At 43.7% G+C, this 6,404-nt stretch overlaps 1 pseudogene; it reads right to left on the reverse strand.

The window, feature by feature from the left end:
- Positions 1 to 3,843: 3,843 nt before the first annotated feature.
- LOC123847047 (dual specificity protein phosphatase 18-like) lies at positions 3,844 to 5,779 on the reverse strand (annotated as a pseudogene).
- Between the last annotated feature and the right edge of the window lie 625 nt (positions 5,780 to 6,404).

Here is a 6,404-nt window from a genome sequence, read left to right on the forward strand (position 1 = left end):
GCATCTGTTTTCTGCTCAAGTCATGATCCCAGGATCCTGGGATCAAGTCCCGCGTTGGGCTCCCTGCTCAGTGGGGAGCCTGCTTCTCCCTCTGCCTGCTGCTCCCCCTGCTTGTGCGCACTCTCTCCCTCTCTGACAAATAAATGAATAAAATCTTTTTTAAAAAACCCTTAGAACTATTAATTTTGTAGTGTGCTAATTTCATAGTATGTTAATTTAGGAATTTTTTAGTGAAAAAATATATATTTCCAAATAAATTACTCTTAAAAAGTACTTTTTTAAAAAAGATCTATTTATTTATTTTTAAAATTTTAAAATTTTATTATGTTATGTTAGTCACCATACAACATCACTAGTTTTTGATATGGTGATCCAGGATCCATTGTTTTTGTATAACACCCAGTGCTCCATGCAGTACTTGCCCTCCTTAATACCAAGAGAGCATGGTACTGGCACAAAAACAGACATATAGACCAATGGAACAGAATAGAGAACCCAGATATGGACCCTCAACTCTATGGTCAAATAATCTTTGACAAAGCAGGAAAAAATATGCAATGGAAAAAAGACAGTCTCTTCAATAAACGGTGCTGGGAAAATTGGACAGCCACATGCAGAAGAATGAAACTCGACCATTCTCTAACACCATACACAAAGATAAACTCAAAATGGATGAAAGACCTCAATGTGAGACAGGAATCCATCAAAATCCTAGAGGAGAACATAGGCAGTAACCACTTTGACATCGGCCACAGCAACTTCTTTCAAGATACATCTCCAAAAGCTAGTGAAACAAAAGCAAAAATGAACTTTTGGGACTTCATCAAGATTAAAAAATTTCTGCACAGCAAAGGAAATAGTCAACAAAACAAAGAGGCAACCCACAGAATGGAAGAAGATATTTGCAAAGGACACTACAGGTAAAGGGCTGGTATCCAAGATCTATAAAGAACTTCTCAAACTCAACACCCAAAAAACAAATAATCAAGTCAAAAAATGGGCAGAAGACATGAAAAGACACTTCTCTGAAGAAGACATAGAAATGGCTAACAGACACATGAAAAAATGTTCATCATTAGCCATCAGGGAAATTCAAATAAAAAACACATTGAGATACCACCTTATACCAGTTAGAATGGCAAAAATGCACAGGGAAAGAAACAGCAAATGTTGGAGAGGTTGTGGAGAAAAGGGAACCCTCTTACACTATTGGTGGGAATGCAAGTTGGTACAGCCACTTTGGAAAACAGTGTGGAGGTTCCTCAAAAATTTAAAAATAGAGCTACCATATGACCCAGCAATTGCACTCCTGGGTATTTACCCCAAAGACACAGATGTAGTGAAAAGAAGGGCCATATGCACCCCACTGTTCATAGCAGCGATGTCCGCAATAGCCAAACTGTGGAAAGAGCCGAGATGCCCTTCAACAGATAAATAGATAAAGAAGATGTGGTCCATATATACAATGGAATATTACTCAGCCATCAGAAAGCATGAATACCCAACTTTTGTATCAACATGGATGGGACTGGAGGAGATTATGCTAAGTGAAATAAGTCAAGCAGAGAAAGTCAATTATCATATGGTTTCACTTATTTGTGGAACATAAGGAATAGCATGGAGGACATTAGGAGAAGGATGGGTACTATTTATTTATTTTAGAGATGGGGGAGGAGCAGAAGGAGAGGGAGAAAGAATTTTAAGTAGACTCCGCATTGAGTGCAGAGCCCAAGGTGGGGCTCAATCTCACAACCCTGTGATCACAACCTCAGCTGAAACCAAAAGTTGGGCACTTAACCAACTGTGCCACCCAGGTGCCCTTAAAAAGTACTTTAAAAGGCCATGGAATATTACTCAGCCATCAGAAAGGATGAATACCCACCATTTGCATCAACATGGATGGAACTGGAGGGGATTATGCTAAGTGAAATAAGTCAAGCAGAGAAAGATAATTATCATATGATTTCACTTATATGTGGAACATAAGGAATAGCATGGAGGACATTAGGAGAAGGAAGGGAAAAATGAAGGGGGGGGAGGGGGTGGGGGGGATGGGTTAGCCCAGTGATAGGTATTAAGGAGGTCACATATTGCATGGAGCACTGGGTGTTATACACAGTGAATCATAGAATATTACATCAAAAACTAATGAAGTGCTGTATGGTGACTAACATAACATAATAAACAAACAAACAAACAAACAAACATTAAAAACAATAATAAAAGAAAAGAAAAGACATTTTCCATCTGGGTTTCTGCCAGAAAGGCAGTGTTGGGGGGGCTCTGCCATATCAACCCTGATATTCTGTGGGCCTGTTTTCCCATCTATAAAATGAGAAGATCAGTCCAGAGCAGTGATTTTTTTTTCATTCATTTTTCTCCCCAGTTGCATCCCTAGGCACTCCCTTTGTAGAAGTGGGGCAGAGGTATGTTTGGAGGGAAAGAATATTCAGCCTCCACTGGGCTCTGGGCCCACAGCACTGCATCAGTTGGAGTAGTTGTACTTTTCTTTGTCTCGGATATTGTTTGTCTGCAGACCTCTTGATTAGAACAGCTGATCCCAAGCCATATCTCCAGGTACCTGGGAGTGTGAACAATCCCAGATTCCAGGGCCTAGTTGGTGGGACCAACTGGTTCGTACCTTAGGCACATGCCTCCATGGATCTTAGTGGTTAGCCAGACTGGTGCACTAATTCTGGTAGTCAGTGATTCTAAACAAGACATTTGAGGGGGAGCCGGAATCATGCTCCTTACCCACAACCCTTGGATACACATGGATTAAACACAATGGGGACTCTGAAAAAGCTGCAGAGTCTAGGCTTCCCCTTCTATAGGGTCTGAAATGACATTAAAATTTTTACCTCCCATGTGATGATTTTCTAGAAGAGTACTTTGTAAACAATAAAGAACCATGCACAGATGGGGGAAACACTGTTATATGGATGAGTATGCTGACCACAGACCAGAAGGGCCTGAGAACATCATTAATTACAAGAGTCATACGTTACTTTAAGCAAGTGCCTTGCGCCAGGCATGCTGCCAATGATTGTTAATCCTCACAACAACCCTGTGAGGGAAGGGCTGTCATTGCTTTGATTGCTAAGGAAACTATAGCTCCAAAAATCTCCAAATCACATGAAGAGGAGATGACAAAGATGACAGAGCTGGGCCCACAGCTCCAACCTTCTGAGCCAAGGCCTGTGCAAGGAAACCTTGAGGCCTGACATCAAGCCTGCCCTCTCCACACATGCCCCAGAGAAAGGGACTAACACACTTTTCATCAAAGGCTGGTGGGAGGTCACCCAAGTCACCCTGAGATTTTGCCATCTGGAATAGCACTCAAAACTTTTTTAAATTTCGTATAAGGAAATACTTTCTTTAAAAACTCTTTTTTGCTTAAGTCCATTCTATAAACCCAGAGTTAAGTCACTATGGTTGAAGTTGAGGGCAAGGGTGGCCCGAGGCTCCAAGGGCTCCTGGAGTACCATTTGAAGGTCACTTATGAAGTAAATTGGTGAATGAAGTAAGCTGTGAGACATAAAGAAGGGGCTGGCTTTAGGTTCCAAAGAATAAGATGGGATTCTTGCTGACTTGCTCCTGCATAGTCAGCCTGGGGGAGGGCTGTGGAATTCCAGGCCTGCCACATGCATTGAACTTTGAGTGGACAACACCTCTTCTGTGGCTAGGCCCCAGCAGTCATGCCCTGGCATTCACTGGTAGGAAATATTTTCACCATCTTAGGTTTAGTGAGTTTTATTCTTCAAAGAAGTGGATTATAAGGTTAAAAACTGCAGTATCCCTTCCTTTTTTCTTGCCCTTATAAAAGCCATCATCTGATTTTCTGTATCAAGAAAAGTAGAATGTTCAAGTTCAGATTTTGATGTAGGATCAACGGCAGATCCGCACCTCTGACCCCGGGGGCAGGGGCTAGCCAGGATGGCTCACCGTTTGGCTGCCATCAAACCGACCTCCTTCTCATAGGCGCCAGTGATCATGCCCATAGAGGAGCTGACCATGTGCGCAGTGTTCTTGCCAAACAGCTGCAACTGTCCTTGGCTGTTAGTGGCTCAGCTGTTCCTGAAAGCCGTTGTTGCGCAGGAAGCTGGACAGCAGCACCACCTGGTTCAGGCGTGGGAGTCAGCAGGACTGTGGCTGGTAGGCTTCCAGAGGTGCCGGGTGGAGGGCGGCAAAGGAGCAGAGCGGAGATGGTGACCCTGTTTCACCTCCACATGATGGGAGCACTCAGCAACGGGGCCCTCGAAGTCGCAGGGGCATGAGATGGGTGTGTCGGTCACAGGCACCTGCACGTACTGGATGTCCTCGTATAAGGTGTTCTCTGCCTCCACCGAGACGTTGATGACTGTGGTGATCTGGCTGCTGGACAGCTTGAGCTTGTTGCTGACGGCCACACCATTGCTGATGTACAGGCTGCTGGTGATCTGTGAGAGGCCGATGGCCCAGGCTGCCGGAACCGAACTGGGAGGGCACCCAGGCTGCGGTCACCAGGGCGGAGGGACAGCGGCCAGCAAGGAGCGAGGGCTGCGTCTTTCTGTAGGACTGAGTCCTCCAAAAACTCTCAACGGTCAGCGGGGGTCTGATTCAAGGCGTAGTCGTGCCATCAGTTCTCAGGAAAGGGTCCGGGGGAGAGAAGACAGGTCATGACCTTGCAGGCACAGTTCCTACCGGCAGTGCTCTGGTTTCCATGGTAGGCACAGATAGGCTGTGCCTGGTGTAGGTTGAAACCCCGGCCTCTGCTCCCTGGCCGGCACCACCCTCCCCGGCTCACCGGGTTACCCGCCCACGATCCCGCAACCCCACTGCAGCCCTGATGGAAATCGAGACTGAATTTTGTCGGGCATTTTAAATAAAATTAAGTAATTCCTCCAACTTTCTTAAAGAGTTGAAATGCAGTTTGCTGATTCCTCTAAGCACAGAGGAAAACTCATTTAGTCTATGGTATTAGACATTAAATTCGAAACAAAAACTATTGCAAGTAGGAGTGTTTCACTTCGTAATGGATCTTAAAGAGAAATCGCTCTCTGAACTTTAAGATGGGATTTCAGTAAGGTCTATCTAAACAGCTCTATGAGAGTTGGGCCCCAAAAGCCAAATGAAAGACTCCCAAAAAGCAACCCAGAAGTCAGAGAAAATATCCTCAACTACACAGAAAGTTTTACTACTTTTAAAGAGATATCTGTGTCTCCATAAAAGCAAACACCTACATTAGCTCATTGTTCTCAAGTGCCTGGATAGTTCACCACTGCCTGCTGATGTTACTGATGTCATTCAGGGTTCATGATTCACCAGACTGCAGCCTAGAGGCTTCTGAGGGAATATGACCCTGCCAACACCTTGATTTTGGACTTCTAGCCTCCAGAACTGTGAGAGAATAAATTTCTGTTGTTTTAAGCCATCCAGTTTGTGTGTGATACTTTGGTACGACAGCCCTAGGGAACTCATACACCTTCCAGTCTCACTCATGAAAGCATACCTCACTCCAAGCAAATGAGAGGGACAGTAGTAGGAAAAGCTTTGAATTCACTCTTTGAAACCAACATTATTTCCCAAACATCACTATTTTAAGTGTAATCTGTAACAAATTACTGTGACACACTTTGCAATCAATTACAATACCGCAGAGCAATTTACTGCCTGAGCTAGGAACTGTTAACCCAACACTTTCATTCTACTGAGGAAATGGAGCACCAAAGAGGCCAAGTGGCTAACCAAAGGTGACATCGCAATTTAACTGTGTTCCTTACCATGCCTGGCCCACCATGTTCTAGCCAAGTTCCTTGAGCATGGGTAGAAAAAGACTACCTAAGGAATGTAGAAGATACCTCACCATTGTTCACATCAGTCTCCAAATTTCACCATCTGACTCCAATTTAAATCATTTTGTGCAGGATGGGTGAACACTGAGACTTCCATAAGGAATTGTGCTCTCAACTATGACTCTGAAGGCTGATAAAGTGATTTATTCAGGCTGCCGTGGAAACTGAATACTTGCTCAGTGTGTTGAGGATTAGGATGTGATACAATATCTTGTGTCAAGGCATAGACCTTGGGCAAGAGAGGAAGAGCATCACCACTTTGATATTGCTACTGAAAGACTCAATTATTATTAAACCCTCCTTGAATAGAAAGACTAAGGGTGAGTTTATCAATAAGCCTGCTATATAATTTTGAAGTGAGTGATTTCTTTGCACCTCAAATAAGAATCTAATATAGGCCTCAAAAGGTAGCCAAAACAAAATGTCAAAAATCAAAAAAGAGACTGATAAGTGCAGTTAACTAATATTTTTAGCTTCAAAAGATGTCCTTTCTGTTAGGGTGCTTGCCCAACAAGACAACTTTGCTGAACTAGACTTCTCACTGTAATAGTCCTATTTGCTTCCTGCTGA

This window comes from Mirounga angustirostris, unplaced genomic scaffold (genome assembly GCF_029215605.1).
Source record: "Mirounga angustirostris isolate CCGP_5_RB_7025 unplaced genomic scaffold, mMirAng1.0.hap1 SCAF_6, whole genome shotgun sequence".
NCBI lineage: Eukaryota > Metazoa > Chordata > Mammalia > Carnivora > Phocidae > Mirounga > Mirounga angustirostris.